The sequence below is a fragment of the Mytilus edulis genome, chromosome 9, assembly GCF_963676685.1.
Source record: "Mytilus edulis chromosome 9, xbMytEdul2.2, whole genome shotgun sequence".
In the NCBI taxonomy this organism is placed as follows: domain Eukaryota; kingdom Metazoa; phylum Mollusca; class Bivalvia; order Mytilida; family Mytilidae; genus Mytilus; species Mytilus edulis.
The window spans coordinates 62,004,940-62,025,079 of NC_092352.1; the positions used below are offsets into that span (position 1 = coordinate 62,004,940).

Consider the following 20,140-nt stretch of genomic DNA (forward strand, 5'->3'; position numbering starts at 1 on the left):
TAAGTGGTGAATAAGAAAGATTGAAATTTCATCGGGACATTAGTTTTCTATGTTGTGTCATGTGTACTATTGTTTGTCTGTTTTTCTTTTTCATTTTAAGTTATGTCGTTGTCAGTTTATTTTCGATTTCTGAGTTTGAGTGTCCCTCTGAAATCTTTCGTCCTTCTTTTCTCTCTCATAACACACCTCTTGTTGGTTTTGTACTCCTTATCACTGTATCCAAACATTTGACCTTGCCCATGCTTCAAGTTATAACAGAACATGTGTCATGCGCATTTGAAATTTAATCACAAAAAGTATGAAATAACCAAGGGGACAACCATAAGATTAAGAAGGACATACAATAGCATGGTAACCTATGTGGTATGATTGCCAATGAGACAACTCTCCATTCAAGTCTCAATTTGTAAACAGTAAACCATTAAAGGTCAAAGTACGGTCTTTATTACTCAGTCTTGGCTCGATCCGAACAGCAAGCTAGAAAAGACCCCCAAAATGACTATTGAAAAACCATTGAAAGAGGAAAACCAACGGTCTAATCTATATAAAAAACGTGACACGAGAAACACGCATAAACCACATCAACAAACGACAACATCTGAACAACAGATTCCTGACGACTATAGGACAGGTGCAAACAAATGGTTGTTAGTGGTTAGCAAACGGAATAATCAGTCGTGGTTTTCATATATCGTAACATTTGTTCGTCTTTACTTGCAAAATATTAGATTTTGCAAGTTTATGTGATTTTACTAAAACTTAGGTAATAGTCAATTAAATTGTTCTCTTAGCGTCGGATTTAGATTTTGATATCCCTAAACTATTAATAGTGGAAGATATTAGCAAGCAAAATCGAGGGAATTGTGCAAATGATGATACAAGCATGAAAATTACCACAAAGCATCATTATTATATACTTTTTAAGAAATAACTGCTGGCCATTAAAAAAAATTAAAACATTTTCTAAAATTGCTGTTTTCTTCAGTTTGAAAATACTGATTTTTCTGGAAAACTTTTCTGTTACTTTCGTTTACATTAGTAAAAACCAATTATCAGGTTTGGCGGCTACCTTCCTTACATCACATATTTATTAAAAACTAATATTTGGCATCTCCAGTATTGGCGCTTGCGCGAAAATGTTACAAAATTCAAAAACATTTGAACTATTTACTATATATTTAGTGTTTTTGGATTTCTAATGATATTGTGAATTGGTTTAATAACATTTTTTAAGGTTATGATACACATGTGTTTAACACTTTTGCGCATGTGCAAACTATTTATAGACATCAAGAGCGATATGTATGCACTACCAGGTAATTCTCAGGTATTCGATGAATAAGACGAAAATGTGGTGAATCCCGTAGAAACATCAATTGTAACTGCAGATCAGCCACTTTTGGAAATGCCTAAGCAAATTCACTGGGAATAACCTGATTTGTACGGAAAAGATAAGTTACGTCATGTTTGGTGGATTGCACATTGAAATGACTTGTTATAAAACTCTGGGTGATATATTACGTGATAGGGATGGACATGTGCTCTCACTGGAGCCAGTATTGCAACACCAAGAACGACAGATTCTTTTAATGTATGTTCAAATGTACCTAGGACTAGACAGGCACATCAGACAACTGCATGTATTTTGCTTGAACTGTTAATTTCGGATTATGAAAGCTAAACCCAGAATATATAATGACTCTGTGACGTTCAATGATTTAAAAGACTGGTGTAAGAAAATAGAGTCATCTCGACCACAGTTTCATTCCTGACGTTCAATTATAGAATAAGAACTTCTTCTGATTTTGTTATCATGCTCATTTCATGAGTGGGATTTCGTACTTTACAAACAGTCCATATAAAGCATGATAGCGTATTGTTTTAAGTCTTGATCGTGTAAATTATGCTCGATCGTTACCGACCCATCTGTAAGATATGACTTCCCTTCCCGAACATCAACCACAGGTGGCAATGGAATTTGAAAATGATAATTTCACTGTCCGTAAGACCAGCAAATTCTTTTCTTATAACACAATTGATCAGGCACAAACACAGAATAATACAATTGTGAAGGGCGATGTTGGTGTTGTAGGATTAACCGAAGATCCAAAATTAGACAAATGGATAGTATCTGGACCAGGATTCAGCATACTAGAAGATGAACTTGAAAGATTTTGTGGTTTGGGTCATTCTATAACAGATGAACGACCTAGTGAAGACTCTACGAAAACACAAAAAGATGTCTTTAAACAGCTTTACAGGCTTTGTAAAGTGATGAACGAGTTTAGAAATTTATTTCTAAAAGAGTCGTCAGATTTGTAAAAATGTTCCATTTAGGAAATTGTTGAACAGGTCACATATGTAAATAAACTCCAAGATATTGGTCCAAAAAATATTTGATCTTTTGAAGCAAATGCAAAACGAAGAAGAACCTGCTTTTTATAACCAAATAAAAAAAAACTTCCTATTTTGGTCTCAAAATGAAACTGCAAACGTCTTTGTTAAAAACAAAGCTAGATAACCTTAAAAGTGTTTGGGAAACTTTTCCAGACTTTTCATTTCTTGTCACAGTAGACAGTTTTACTTGGAATATTTCTTTATCCATAAAAACAAACTGCTCCTCCGTCTTTATCTCAGGATGTTTCTTGAAATAGTGGTATTAAATAGCTGCAAATGGGTTTACTTGAAGCATTCTGCGATTTGCTGATCCAAATTCGGACGCATTTATCGTTGGTAGGGCAGCAATCGTAAACTCCAGGTCACATAGATATTTGATTATTATGCAAATGATGTCATCCCGCCTTACATATAATCTTGCATCGATAAGTATTCAACAGTAGACATTGAATTAGATGTTTACTAAATGAATAATTTAAATGCTGTGACAAGACAAAGGCAAGGTTTTTGTGCCAGGTTGAAAGGTGTTGGTTCTGGCAGAACACAAAGAGTTTGGAGTAGTTTTCTCTGTGAAGATGACAACGAAACGAAATTGTTCAAGTTTCCTGCTGACAAAATTGCTCTTAAGAGACTAATAAAGATGTGTATGTTACTCATGGTTCGGCATCATTATGAGAAGTGTTGTTAAATGTAATGTTAGGTAGTACTGACACAGATATAATAGTATCAAGAATGACAGCAAAACAACGTAGAACACATTGTGGATAGATTATGAACGGAATAAAGACTTTTGATTGCTTCCTGTACGTGACATATCAAATACGTTTGGTCCATGTGTAGCTGCTCTTCCTTTCGTCCATGCATTCAGTGGATATGACACTTTGTCGAATTGTCGTGGGAAAAGGAAGAGGTCACCTTGGCTAACAATGGAAGGTTTTCCAAATGTAAAGGACGTTTTTTTTTGTTTAAGTATGAAGCGAGGTACGATGTGAATTGTTTCCCAGGAAGCAGCGTCATTGTGATGCAATTCCGCCTAAGAGAGGTTCTTTTCTAGAGCACATCAAAAGAGAAGTAAATCAAGGGGGAGTGGTTTGGGCTCAGTCTGATTCATGTATTCGACAGGTACCAAGTCATGAACACTGGGGTTGGTTGAAAGAAATAATCAATGACAGTTGGAAACCGAGATGGGCTTTTTTGACTGCCGTTGCATCCTCGTGTCAGGAACTTTTGAAATGCGGAGGCATTGGTGACTGTAAATGCTACTGTTCTGTCTTTCCTTGTATGGGTTGTGGTATAGGCAACTACTAAATAATTATAAGATAGGCAACCTGTCTTTTCAACCAAACTAGGCATTTAAACTTAACAAAAAGTGTTATCACTTCTTATAAAGTTGATGGAAATTATAAAAATATTTTCTACGTATTTGCCTCCATTTTGGAAGCAGAAGTCACTCTTTTTTATCATTTATGTGTTGTTTTGTCGTATTTAGGAACTGTTTTTAGAGTTTTATCATAGCTTACATTGGATTATACCTATAAAACATCTTTCAAGGATTTACATCCCTTGTGAAATTGCTTGAAAGTATAAAAATTTTGGACCTTTTTACCGGCATTTTGAAACCGGAAGTCACCTAAAGTTTCATTAATGTATTGTCTAGTCGTAATTTAGGAACTGTCATTTGCTTTTTATCAACTCTAACATTAGATTTTACCTATAACACACCTTTAAAAGGATTAGGGAATTGTTGCCAATTTGTAATGACGCCATTTCCAAAATGTGGGGTGGCCATCTTGAAAAATTGATTTTTTTTTCTGACCAGCAGCGGATTTTTTTATAAGTATCATTTAGTCAACCTTCATACCAAATTTCATGCTTGTATCACGATTTGCACAATTATGTCCATATTATCTCCCACTATAAATCAATTTTCCAAATTTCTTGATCACGAATGCACCAGATAAGTTTATACAGACAAGCATGCTGTATAAAGTGAAATTGTAAAAAAGTAATCTTTACGATTCATGAAAATAGGTTTTTTTTCAGAATATTTGAGATCTAGAGGAATCATGTGCAACTGTGTAATATGAAAGATGGTAAAATAACAGATTACATTTAGCTTCAAATAAAAATGACTGCAAAAAAGACACAGAACGATTGATGTTTAATCGCAAAGTATTTTGTCAAGCATTTTTGGGTGGGATAGGTAAGAATCGTGTGTTCTAACTAAATTTATGCTGCTATGAAAACTATCAGCAAGCAAAGTATTGAAGTATTTGATGTAGTAAAATCATGTGCTAATGTGTAATATGAAGGATTGTAAAATAAAAAACATATCAAACTGACTGCAAAAAAGTCACCGAAAGAAAGATTGATTTTTTATCTCAAAGTATTTTGTCAAGCATTTTTAGGGCGGATAGGTAAGAATCGTGTGTTGAAATTATTTCAATCTAGCTTGTACAAACAGGAAAGTATTGAAGTATTAGATGTAGTAATAACAATTTGTTTGTCTATGATGGATACCAAATACCTCATATAATGTAATGCATATCAAAGAATTCCATGGTATTATTAGCTAATGTTTATCAGGAAATTTGTTGGTATATTCTACTGAAATAATTATAATAATACGAATACCAGAGACAGAGAAAAAAAAAGAGAAATATAAATGTTTGGCATGTTCAGTATACCAAAGTTCAACATTTGTAGATTATCAGACTAAACTAACGCATTGCACCAATGAATTATTATGTTAAACAGAAACATTAAGACCGGCCTTTTGAACTATTAAAGTACTATTCTGCAGGTAACAAATTAAAAAAAATGATACATAAATCATATGTTTTTTTTGTAACTAAATGGGTAGTTTTTATTATAAAACTTCTGTCCTTATACTTTTTTTTCAAGAAAATTCTCCAAATTCTCCAAATTTAGAAGAAATTTTACTTTTTTTTAATTGTTTGCTTCCAGTGAACAATAATAATTCACCGATATGTTTTCCGTATGCAGTGAACTCAGAGTGCCTTTTCTCGTAAAAATCCGGTGATCGCAATAGGCATGGATCTGTCATTGAAATAAACTTTCATCTTATTGTACATGTTATACACGTTCTCAATATCCATGCTTCATTGTTGTTTGTTTACTAAGGGTGAAAATGGGAAAACTACGGCTTCAAAACATGACAATTGATTAGCTGCCATATTCTCACATAATTTTGTAGACCGAGAGATATTTTTTTTACGATTATACGATAAAGATGCGTAAAAACTGATAAAACTGTGCACTAAGTTTTTGGTATATACATGCATTATTTCAAGAATTGGATAAACATTATTTTACAACCAGTCACTCGTTTCATATGACTTTAATTCCAGTTGCATTATGGTTGCAATGCAAATTTCTTATGGACGATTTTGAAGGCATATCTCGGTAACAAAGAATCAAAAACACTTCCCTATATACAGTTATAATAATTCATAAATCGTTAGTTGTTGTCAAAACTAACACATTGAGATAAAGTTTTTTAACCTTCAATTGGTTTATGATGCAGGTACTAAGGGAAGTCAGAGTACTATTGCAGAACCTGTCACTATAAAGATTTACTTTAATTTATTATTTATAATTTTTCAATTATTGTATAGTTGATAAATAATTTAACGTTGCATGAAGTACGTAAATTCATAAATCTGACAGCTTTTATATTCACATTTATAACTAACCATCGATTTGCAACACCCATTCATTGTAGAAATGCATTTTTGAAACGTGATAAAAAAAATATTCTGAAACAACCAATCAGATAAACCGTGCATGTGAAATTAACATGATGAATAGTAGAAATAGTGAAACATACTAAACGGCTTCATCATTACAACACACAAACTTCGACACGCAATATTTTATATTAACATAGCTGATTTTCAAATTATACCGCCGATCAAACGAAAGTTATATTAGTTTTTGTGGTGAAGTGTAAAATTACTGAAAACTGTAACTAATCATCTCCTATATGATTTTTGATCTGCAAAATTGTATCAATGATATAAATAAACGTAAGTGCGTTAGTCCTGAAGCAGAAGTAGTATAAGTGTGAAATACTTATTCAAATGGGACATTTTAACTGTGTTTTAAAAACAATGGATATTTACGATTCTCCTTTTTGAAGAATTTTAAGTTGCAAAATAAAACCTAAGGTAAGATTTTTTCTACTTTCGTTATTAGTATTTTTACATATTGAAATTGATTTTTTATATAGTCTAAAATTTCCTTGTACATTTTGTAGCTGACACTTTTTTATAAAATGTATCATGATTACTGCGCTTTATAATAATTGCGTGTTTGCCCACCCAGTTTGAGCGCTTGTATTGTTACGACAATGTTAGTATAATATAAAACTGTCATAAAAATATATTTGCATTGAAAGGGGTTCTCATACCGTTATTGATAATCACTCGACCGTAAATATACGTCAGGAAAACAACGATTTGATAAAGATCATATCTATTTTTCAAGTGTTAGCATTTCTCGTAGGACTTCATGAATTGACTTAAAGGCAACTATGTGATCGCTGTACATTGATATATGAATTGATATACAAAACAATGTTATTAATTAATTATTTAGTGTTTATAAAGATTATGGACAATAATTGCTTTCATCTCTGTGTTGTCATTGATTTAAATGTATGCATGTAACGAGGGGGAGGGGGAGCGTATATTTTGCTGTTTCTGCACAAAGTCAGGAACCATTTCATTCCGGATCCATACCTTCATATATTTATTTAAATTATTTTTGTTTTAAAACTCATTTTTGAAACGAAAGCATTTTGTTTAAGACAACAACGTTTCCAGTTGTTCTTATACGAAAATAATTGAAACAGGCATTTGAAAAAAAAATCAGATATATGTAGAATAAAACTAATACCTCACCGTAGTTAGAGGCTTGCGGTAGATACATGTAATTCACGATCATTATAAGAAAGTCCAGGGCGTAAAATTGAATGTTTCAAATCATCTTTGAAGTGTAGTAAGTCAGTTAAGAATTAATTATTTTTATATTGAGTTGTGGCTATAAAAACAATTGCAGATTTAGAAGCGATATCAATCAAAGTAAAAGAGATACATTATAAAGACACCATACCTAAAATCTAAGAGTGCTTAAATTGGTACCATGAGGAGGGCGAGAAAAAACTTTGATAGCGATTAAGATATTTTGTAGGAAACCACATCTTATTTGAACCCTTTTTGCTTTTCATATGATTAAATGTGAGGTCGTCTTTAATGTGTGTTACATTGTACATCTAACGTAACAATATTTGTCAAACTTACGTTAGAAATAGCCAGTAACCACACACATTTTAATATCTCGTTTATTTTATAATTATTGTTGAGTTCAGTAATTAAAGATTCTCGGCTAATTGGTCGTAGGTATAAAATGTTGATAAACAACACTTAATCTCCATTAAGAAAATATCTAGAATAAACAATTTGATAGATGCCTGTTTACAATGTACATGTACTTTATCACACTGCATTACAAACATTGGTTTTAATCAGGTTTTTATATATATTTATATATTTCGTAGAAACACTTTAAACGGTTAAATTATAGCGATATGTTGATGTGCAGTATTGGTTTTGCTCATTGTTTAAAGGCCGTACGATGACCTAGAGTTTTAAAACTTCTATGGCATGGGCTCTCTGGTAGAAAGCTGTCTCATTGGCAATATGATACCACATACGTACATCTTCTTAAGTTTCTAATTATCTTTGGATTACAATTCTACACTTACTGTTCTAGGCATTCAAAAAGGTATTCATAGATTCGACCGAGTCCTCCTTTTAAAGGTCTTTACGGAGAAAATTGGAGGTATTTTCCTTTTTTCAGTTTGTTTGCAAAGTCTAGTTATAGGACATGCAACTATCGACTAGGAACAAAAACAATTAAATTTAAGTACATATTTACAGTTAATTCGGTGACTCCGTGAATTAATTTGCATCAAAACGGAAATTCGACCTTAATCTCACTATTTACATATCAATATAAAAAAGAAGATGTGGTATCATTGCCAATGAGACAACTATCCACAAAAGACCAAAATGACACAGACATTAACAACTATAGGGCACCGTACGGCCTTCAACAATGAGCAAAGCCCATACCGCAAAGCCACTATTGGCTCTCTATCTTCAGGCATACCTATAACATAATCTGGTTAACTCTTAGGAGTACGAACAGATAGAACGACGGACATGAACGGGACATACCGTGACAAGTTCATAGATATTGAATATAGAGAAAGTGCCGAAAAGAACTTCAGTCAAAATTGTTGTTTCTGTTTGTGTTATCTGAGGAAACACGATGGGATATCTATAATCTATTGCGTTTTTGTAGAAGTGTCGGACAAGATATCAATCATATGATTTCTTTTCCCCTGACACAGGTATCCATCATAAATGCATTTATCTTTACAAAATACTTTTATTATTGATTTGAACAGTCGTTTTTTTTTAAGTTTATGTATATCTTTTTGACTCAACAACTGTTTTTATGATTTTGTCCGATGTAATAGCGTTGATCGTAGTGATATGAAAATGATTTAACGTATCATACTATTCATTACCAAAAGTCACTTCAGACGAATGCGCTATCCAATATCATGCGGCGATCATGGTAACTCGGCACTGATATAATATTAATATACATATAGTTAAACTAGTAATGTAATGGTTTCTGGACTGGATCATGACTTGTTGATGAGGCAGTTATAGCCATGCGAGTCGGGTTCAAGGTTGTTTTATCCAATAACCTCTGAATGATGAATATTAATGCAAGGTCATTGATATGTGGTATCGTTTTATCTATTTCTGTTCCTCCTTGGACAACTTATAGACTTTAAGTAGTTTTCAATCTGGATTGTGAAATCTATACCGACCGTTTCTGTTTCAGGACAGGCATCATGATATTTCAAGTTATGTTTATTACACATGCATGCAATATTGAAAAAAAAACATTGAGAAAGGCGATCGTTTTTTCTTTGTATATTTATTAAACAGTTCTGTAATAAATATAAATCGTGATTTTAGACATACAACCTGTTTATTGCATCTGCCGTCTTCAAAATTTTGTTATAAGTTTATGGAAATTTCAAAACCATTACGAGTATTTTAAAGTATTTATCTTATCACACACAATTACCTTTCTTTCAACAATTAACAGAAAATTATTGTCTAAGAAATTGTGTTCATGTAAAAATTTACCAATTATACGGTAATGAAATATAAGGTCAACTGACGCTGTTTGTCTGCTATCACTAAAATCAAGCCAATTTACTTCATTGTAGCTGTAATTTGAATCAAAAACAATCTTTAATTTAGAATAAAATTTGGGGACAATTCTTAATCTTATAAGTTCATATGTGATGATAAAGATAGTTAACACAAATTATAGAAATGCTGTGTCTTTATATCAAATTAAATCCTTATTATCCTATCTTATGGTTATAATAGTGTTTGCAATTTAAATGTTATTTTTTATAAGTGTTTTCTAATTTTGAGGAATTCCATTGTAGGCGTGGATAACATATCTCTATAAGAGATCTGAGATTATCACGGTTATTGATGGAATTCGTGTTGCTCTTTTGCAGTTTTTTTTTTTTGGGGGGGGGGGGGTTGTAGTTTGTCTATTGAATCATTAACGTATATTCGATATCCATTTTATTCAAATTAAGAATAGAAATGCAGTTTAGTTTTAGATTTTTGAATTCATTTCGTCATATCTTAATACGGTAATGATTAGCTGTAACTGTTGCAAATGTCAGTTTTCCAACCAAAAGTCGGTGGTTCTCTCAGGGCACTCTGGTTCCCTCAACCAATAAAAAGTTACCGCCACGAAATAGCACAATAGTGCAAATTGACGTTCAACACTTATCAATCAATCATCCATCCGGTTGCAAATGACGTTAAATTACTATAAAAAATCTTTATTATTTAGTTTCCGTAATTTGGCTTAATTTTTCTTGTATATATTATAGAGTTGTTCCATATGCAATCATACCAAATCTTCTTATTTTCATATTGACAATAGAAACAACTCAAACATTGAAATTGCAAAGCATTCTACTGATTTGTCATCTATTTTTGTGATATTTCTTTTTTGAATTCAAATCCTTAAAATATCTGAAATTTCAAAATATAAGTGTAATTGTCTAATCTGATTCTATACTTCCGGTTTCTTTCTGTTTACTTTCTTTCTATCTATAGATATAGCAAGATGTGGTATAAGTGCCAATGAGTCAACTCTCCATCCAAGTAACAATTTATAAAAGTAAACCATTATAGGTCCAGGTACGGCCTTCAACACGTAACATAGGCTCACACCGAACAGCAAAGGGCCCCAAAAATTACTAGTGTAAAACCATTCAAACGGGAAAACCAACGGTCTTATCTATATAAAAACGAGAAACGAGAAACACTTAGGACAGGCGCAAACAATATGCCATACTACCGTATAGTTGGTACCGGCGTTTCACGTTTCCGCAATTTGGCACTACGTTTCTGCATATAAATTCCTACGTTTCCGCATTTTTGTAGTACTCTTTTCCGCATTATTTTTACATTGATTTTGTTAAAGGTTATTTACGTTTCCGCATTTTTATTTTTAATGTATGCCTATTCCGTTTGCCAGGTAAACTTGAGGCGTGTTCTTGTTCTTCGGTGGTGTTTGGTGTTTAGCACTACTTAAAACACTATTGGGTTATTCTGGTATTATTATTCGTCTTGATATGTCGCTTATGCCTATTTTTCGTTTTTTATTGTAAATTGATTGATTGTTTGTTTGTTTGTTCCTATATTTTTTTACGCCCAATCACAAATATTTCACGGGAGTTCAAATCAGTGTGAAGTGGATGTAAGCAATCTTTAGGCCTTCATCAATGACAAACCCGATACTGTAAAGTCGTATAGAAAGCCCCGACATTAAAACTGTGAAAAAATTCAAACTAAAAAACAAATTGTCAAATTATACATAACAAAACACTTTACAAAATATCAAATATGAGTAGAGACATGAACCATCGACAACCACTGAACTACAGGATCATGACTTAGGACAGGAACAGTAAAGAATATGAAAGGCTAGGGTTGATATAAAAACAAAGATTTGGTATGATGTCAATGAGACAACATTCCACAAGAGACTAAACCACACAGAAATTAACAGCTTTATATAATATACATGTCGAAGGAATCATGTTCATCATAATAAAATACAAATAAAAAAAAACACTTTGATAAAATAAAGTCTTATCTATCATTACCATTTTTTACAGGTGAAATACAGGTAAAAATGTGGAAAATATAATGTAGTATTCATTTTTTGCGGAAAAGTAATGCACAAAAATGTGGGAAACGTAAAACTGGATTTTTGCTAAATTTGCGGAAAAGTAATGCACAAAAATGTGGAAACGTAAAAATGGATTTTTGCTAAATTTGCGGAAACGTCATACGCCCGTTCGCACAATATTCAGCTTGAATAAAGCACGATGCGTAAAACTCTTCATTCAGTTTTTTTTATAGAGTGATATTTTCATTCTGACAAATCATTTAAATTTAAAGATATCTTTCTTTCAAAATAAATTGCTAACATCTTTTATGTTTAAATTTGATGATAACCTCTCAGCACTTTCTTTGTGTGTATCTTATTTTTATACACGCACTACAGCAAAATTAGAAATCAAAATTAAATCGCTTTCATTGTATGCGCACTATCAATCGGAAGGAATGCATCTTCAATCTTACAGTTGGGTGCAGACCAAGCATTACATAAAGTAAACGCAAGTTAACGCCGCGTGCACATATTTCGTTAGTTAACTTCAAATCTCCCGTTTACTAGTAAACGCACGTTTACTATAATTACGTTAACGTGGTCGAAATGGAAATTTCTAATGTCTACCCTAGTAAACGGGCGTTTACTATGTGTCCGTTTAGTCAGTAGTAAACGGGCGTTTACTTCAGAATTCTTCAAATTTATTTTTACGTGCACTTAAAAGTAAACGGGCGTTTAGTACAGATTTTACAAGTGTATTTTTACGTGCACTTGAAAGTAAACGCACGTTTACTTTTCGCGTTAACTGATTGGGTAAATTTAGAAATAAACTTCAAGTTCATTTGCACATTTATTTTATAAAAGCGACCTTTAGTCTTTATATTTCACCTAGTATTTCACGTATATGTGTTTCAAACCAGAACAATTCAAAAACTCTTTTAATTCGAAATATTAAATTACACAAAATCGCTTTCATAAAGTCCATTAACTTTACTGATTGGCAGATTTTCTATATTTTCCTTTCAAAAGTTACATGTGCAAATATCGATACGGAAAGAAAGGTTATCCGAGACATCGGGATAATATTTTTATATGATGGGATATAAACATCATGGTTTACGTTGTTTCTTTCCCCGTTTATAATTGTCTCTTCGAATTCCTAACTATAACTCGGTGTATTTAATACATTAATTTTTAATCGAAATTCACCTTGTTTGCCTTGGATTAACATGATAAGATTCTGTTTTGACAAATGATAAAAAAAAAACGTAAATTGAACAGTATATTGAAAGGGATATCAATAAAGTGTAATATAAGTATGTTCATTTGTACCATCTCGTCAATTAAAATGTTCAAATATTGCTATCTTTACATTGATATATAACTCATTTACTATGCGGCTATATAAATTTACATAATAGAATGCTTATATGGTCAGTTTTTGGTTGTTGTGGACAAATAATTTTATTACATGAGTCAGTCTGAGGTATGAAAACTACTGAATTTTGTTTACGATTCAATATTTTCAATAAAAAAAGGACATGCTGGCACTCTAAATTGATGCGAACACATTTTTTTAGTCATAATATTCAAATATTGCTACCTATTTTCTTATACAATCAATCCTTACATGAAAATATAGCTCATTTACTATGCGGCTATATAGATTTACATAAGCAAATGCTTATATGGTAAGTTTTGGTTGTTGCGGACAAATAATTTTATATGAGTCAGTCTAAGGTATGAAAACTACTGAATTTTGTTTACGATTCAATATTTTCAATAAAAAAAGGACATGCTGGCACTCTAAATTGATGCGAACACATTTTTTTAGTCATAATATTCAAATATTGCTACCTATTTTCTTATACAATCAATCCTTACATGAAAATATAGCTCATTTACTATGCGGCTATATAGATTTACATAAGCAAATGCTTATATGGTAAGTTTTGGTTGTTGCGGACAAATAATTTTATTATATGAGTCAGTCTGAGGTATGAAAACTACTGAATTTTGTTTACGATTCAATATTTTGAATAAAAAAAGGACATGCTGGCACTCTAAATTGATGCGAACAAAATTTTTTAGTCATAATATTCAAATATTGCTACCTATTTTCTTATACAATCAATCCTTACATGAAAATATAACTCATTTACTATGTGGCTATATAGATTTACATAATAAAATGCTTATATGGTAAGTTTTGGTTGTTGCGGACAAATAATTTTATTATATGAGTCAGTCTGAGGTATGAAAACTACTGAATTTTGTTTACGATTCAATATTTTCAATAAAAAAAGGACATGCCGGCACTCTAAATTGATGCGAACACATTTTTTTAGTCATACTATTCAAATATTGCTACCTATTTTCTTATACAATCAATCCTTACATGAAAATATAGCTCATTTACTATGCGGCTATATAGATTTACATAAGCAAATGCTTATATGGTCAGTTTTGGTTGTTGCGGACAAATAATTTTATTATATGAGTCAGTCTGAGGTATGAAAACTACTGAATTTTGTTTATGATTCAATATTTTGAATAAAAGAAGAACATGCTGGCACTCTAAATTGATGCGAACAAAATTTTTTAGTCATAATATTCAAATATTGCTACCTATTTTCTTATACAATCAATCCTTACATGAAAATATAACTCATTTACTATGCGGCTATATAGATTTACATAATAAAATGCTTATATGGTCAGTTTTGGTTGTTGTGGACAAATAATTTTATTACATGAGTCAGTCTGAGGTATGAAAACTACTGAATTTTGTTTATGATTCAATATTTTGAATAAAAGAAGAACATGCTGGCACTCTAAATTGATGCGAACAAAATTTTTTAGTCATAATATTCAAATATTGCTACCTATTTTCTTATACAATCAATCCTTACATGAAAATATAACTCATTTACTATGCGGCTATATAGATTTACATAATAAAATGCTTATATGGTCAGTTTTGGTTGTTGCGCACAAATAATTTTATTATATGAGTCAGTCTGAGGTATGAAAACTACTGAATTTTGTTTACGATTCAATATTTTAAATAAAAAAGGACATGCTGGCACTCTAAATTGATGGGAACAAAATTTTTTAAATCATAATATTCAAATATTACTTCCTTTTTTATTATACAATCAATCCTTACTTGAAAATATAACTCATTTACTATGCAGCTATATAGATTTACATACTAGAATGCTTATATGGTCAGTTTTGGTTGTTGTGGACAAATATTTTTATTATATGAGTCAGTCTGAGGTATCAAAACTACTGAATTTTGTTTACGATTCAATATTTTGAATAAAAAAGGACATGGTGGCACTCTAAATTGATGCGAATAAAATTTTGCAATCATAATGTTCAAATATTGCTACCTATTTTCTTATACAATCAATCCTTACATGAAAATATAACTCATTTACTATGCGGCTATATAGATTTACATAATAAAATGCTTATATGGTCAGATTTGGTTGTTGCGGACAAATAATTTTATTATATGAGTCAGTCTGAGGTATGAAAACTACTGAATTTTGTTTACGATTCAATATTTTAAATAAAAAAAGGACATGCTGGCACTCTAAATTGATGCGAACAAATTTTTTTAATCATAATATTCAAATATTACTACCTTTTTTATTATACAATCAATCCTTACTTGAAAATATAACTCATTATTATGCGGCTATATAGATTAACATACTAGAATGCTTATATGGTCAGTTTTGGTTGTTGCAGGCAAATATTTTTATTAAATGAGTCAGTCTGAGGTATGAAAACTACTGAATTTTGTTTACGCTTCAATATTTTGAATAAAAAAGGACATGCTGGCACTCTAAATTGATGCGAAGAAAATTTTGTAATCATAATATTCAAATATTGCTACCTATTTTCTTATACAATCAATCCTTACATGAAAATATAGCTCATTTACTATGCGGCTATATAGATTTACATAAGCAAATGCTTATATGGTCAGTTTTGGTTGTTGCGGACAAATAATTTTATTATATGAGTCAGTCTGAGGTATGAAAACTACTGAATTTTGTTTACGATTCAATATTTTGAATAAAAAAGGACATGCTGGCACTCTAAATTGATGCGAACAAAATTTTTTAGTCATAATATTCAAATATTGCTACCTATTTTCTTATACAATAAATCCTTACTTGAAAATATAACTCATTTACTATGCGGCTATATAGATTTACATAATTAAATGCTTATATGGTCAGTTTTGGTTGTTGCGGGCAAATAATTTTATTATATGAGTCAGTCTGAGGTATGAAAACTACTGAATTTTGTTTACAATTCAATATTTTAAATAAAAAAAGGACATGCTGGCACTCTAAATTGATGCGAACAACATTTTTTAGTCATAATATTCAAATATTGCTACCTATTTTCTTATACAATCAATCCTTACATGAAAATATAACTCATTTACTATGTGGCTATATAGATTTACATAATAAAATGCTTATATGGTCAGTTTTGGTCGTTGCGGACAAATAATTTTATTATATGAGTCAGTCTGAGGTATGAAAACTACTGAATTTTGTTTACGATTCAATATTTTAAATAAAAAAAGGACATGCTGGCACTCTAAATTGATGCTAACAAACTTTTTTAGTCATAATATTCAAATATTGCTACATATTTTCTTATTCAATCAATCCTTACATGAAAATATAACTAATTTACTATGCAGCTATATAGATTTACATATTAAAATGCTTATATGTTCAGTTTTTGTTGTTGCGGACAAATTATTTTATTACATGAGTAAGTCTGAGGTATGAAAACTTCTGATTTTTTTTTACGATTCAATATTTTGAATAAAAAAGTACATGCTGGCAATCTAAATTGATGCGAACAAAATTTTTTAGTCATAATATTCAAATATTGCTACCTAATAATAATTATATATTACGAGTTAGTCTGATGTATGAAAACTACTGAATTTTGTTTACTATTCAATATTTTAAATAAAAAGAGGTCATCGCCGTCAGGCTGGTACAAAAATTGCTGTCAATTGCTTTATATAGTCAATTATGGCATAAAAATATAACTTAATTACTTCTATATAGAATAAGATAACTTGTTAAGAGGTAAATATTGTCAGTTGTGGTGAATGATATCAAAAAGTTTTGTTTTACGAGTCAGTCTGTCTAAGATGAGAAAACTGTTTGATTTTGGTGAGGATTAAATTACATGTATTTGAATAAACATACTTAAACTATTATTTGCGAAGAACAAGAAATTTACTATAATTATTGTTCAATTAAATACAAATGTGTGACATTTTTAAATAACTGTAATCGTCAATATGTCAAGCAGAAATGACCACTTGGTCAATTAATTTTGATGTTCCTTATCATTTCATATTTTAGGTCAGTGTATCCAAGTTACGATGACAATCTGCGTTAACGGGCGTTTACTACAAACAGTAAACGCGCGTTTACTTATTACAAAAATAGAAGACGCGCCTTTTTCCACGTTAACGCGGAGGTAAACGGAAAAGTAAACGCCCGTTTACTCTTTACAAAATTAGAAGACTCGCCGTTTTTGCGTTAACGCGGAGGTAAACGCGAAAGTAAACGCCCGTTTACTTTTAATGTCTACTGCAATTTCGGAGTTAACGCACAGTTAACGCGGCGTTTACATGAAGTGCACGCGAGTAAACGCCGCGTTAACTTTTTCGGCCCGTCTACACGTAATGCTTGGTCTGCACCCAACTGTATCTCTCTATTATGCAATTTATTTACTGATTTAAAGAATTCTGTTATCTGTGAACTGCATGTACAGTATTGCAGACCTGTTTATAAGATCATCTATTATTTCTTTTATTTGCAAAGTTTCTATTTACGAACAATCTTAATGATACTTTGCAACATTATTCACACGTAACATGATCAAAGCAAACTTAAATATTTTCAATAGTTGAATTGAAGATGTACATTTGTAGATCATAGTGCCAATATAAACAGTATTATCAAAGTAACAAGAATCCAAACAAACATCGGTAATTGATTCCACAGGAACATGATGAAAAACAGAATAAGGAAGATTTTAAGTTTTAAGTGTTTTAGATAACAAGGAAATTCAAATGATATCGGTGCACCTGGCCTTATTTTACTTCCTGCTGGGTTTCCCGCATTGTCATAAATACATGTAGTTAAAGCGATATTTGAAAGGAGACGCAACAACCAATATTTCTTAGAAAAATACAATGTATTGTATTGTGTGAAGGTTACGACAAACCAATTGCCCATTATTAATCCTCGTCAGATTAAATTTAACTCAAAATTGACGCTTTTAGAGTTGACATTGTTGTCAAATTGTAAACTTTGGTTTTTTTTTTCTTGTATTCTGTCTGCTCCGTTATATTTTTCCAAATACTTTGCCTGATGAACCTATTTTCGCATGTTATTTTTATAGTTTGTGTTTTGCAAGACTGGCAAAGTTTTCTAATCGCCAACCTCAAATGCACCATTCATTCATGAGTTTGATTGATAATTCCAAAGAGGAAAACATTCGATACATATTTAGGACGAGACAATGTCAAATTTCAAATTATTACAAAAGGTACATTCATGTAGGCTATGCAAGGCCTGCATTATGTAAATTTGAACTGCAGCTGAAACATTTTGTTGTGTGGGAAAGGAACATTAAATTCCTCTTTGCAATAGGCCGAGTTCGGACTCTTAATAGAGTTGTTTAAAGGGTTCGTTAACGTGCAAGAAGAATTGCTTCCCCCCTAAACGAAATATCTGACTTGACGTCCCCGTTCCGACTGACCGTACATTGTACATAATGTGTTTTTATCAAAATTACATTTTTACTGTTGCTGTTACATTGTACAACTGATCATTAAGCAAGACATTGTAACAAAACTACATTGTATCTAGATATCTCACAAAAATATTGGTTTATTTTATCCTAAATGAAACCCTGTCATACATAATTAATTTAATCTCCTTTTGAACATGTCAGTTTCCTGTCTGAGGTTATTGGCCGTTCTATGATAATTCGTCAATCTTTTGATCTTCCATTATAATCAATAATTACAAATGTATACAGTATTTAGGAAATTATTAAGTTTGAAGATCATTTACCGCAATATCCTGTACATCCTTTAATAGTGGATAACAAATTGAATTGATGAATGAATCTTCAAAGTATTTTTAAACAACCATATAGTTATAGAAGTATTTTCATCGCAATTTCAATAGTTTAGTTGAAAAAATAAATCATTCAAAACTAAATACTGAATACTTTCTTATATATATGCAGGACATTTTCAGATAAACGATAGAAAATTCATTTTAATAAATATATTACAAGAAATCTTTTCAATATACACCCGGTCATGGAGAAATATCTAAATTGTTATACTGCAACTAGTTGATGCGTTGTAATTGTACTCGGCGCAAAAACTGGGTAAGGGCTTGGTAGAACCTAGCCCTTCCCCTGTTTCTCAGCCTCATACAAAAAAGTTTATATTTTCCTGACATTGACCTAATATTGTATATCTTACCAACTTCTTTTCTTCTTTAAATCACAGTAATCTTTTTTTAAGTTTCCTTCTTGTATTGGATGGAAGTTATAATTTGAGACGAGTTACTTCCCTTTCCTGAAAGGAACACGGATTTGCTGCTCAGGATTTCCGATTCCGATTGAGAACGACAATCTCCCATGCAGAGTTATCGGTCCTTTCTTTGCAGAGTTATCGGTCCTTTATAAGGGCCGATAACTCTGCATGGGAGATTGTTGAGGACGATTCTATTAATTTAAATCAAACTGAATATTTAGAAACAATTTCAGGTCTTTTTCATACTTCAAGGAAAGTGAAGATATAATTGCATATCGATGTAATTAACTATTTATTTTGGCATTTTAAGCTCTTCTTTGTAGTGTGTAAGGGTTACACCCAAGGAAGGGGAATAAGTCGTATAAATTACTAATGTATTGTCAAATTTAGGCTTTGAAAAATAACTTTGAAGGTATATGAAAAAGAAATTTTACAAATTCGAATAGTGTTAAAATACAATTATGAAGTTTTAACAATAGCGTGACATTACTTCCAGTATTCATTTAATAAATACATTTATAATTCTGTATCCAATTGTCGTAAATAATGCATGATTTAACAATACTTTTTACATTATTCAATGTCACTTCAAAATAATAGAATGTAAGGAACTAAATTGTTATTCAGAACAATAAACCAAATCAATTCAATTTCATCTTTTAAATAACGAAAATAACTTTCAAATAGTTGCGTAGTAATTATTTTCTTGTATAAACTGAGCCCTGATTACATGTAGAAAAATATAACATTCTTCGGTATCTTAAACATTTTAATTGGACGTCTGGTTTTGTTATAAACTATAAA

At 31.2% G+C, this 20,140-nt stretch overlaps 1 protein-coding gene across 1 annotated transcript in view; it reads left to right on the forward strand.

The window, feature by feature from the left end:
- Positions 1–6,276: 6,276 nt before the first annotated feature.
- The window catches only part of LOC139488750 (FMRFamide receptor-like), a 79,847-nt gene continuing 65,983 nt past the window's right edge, over positions 6,277–20,140 (forward strand). The window contains exon 1 of the mRNA XM_071274579.1: positions 6,277–6,587. The gene's annotated coding sequence lies outside the window, so the exon portion shown is untranslated. The remainder of the gene's footprint in view (positions 6,588–20,140) is intronic.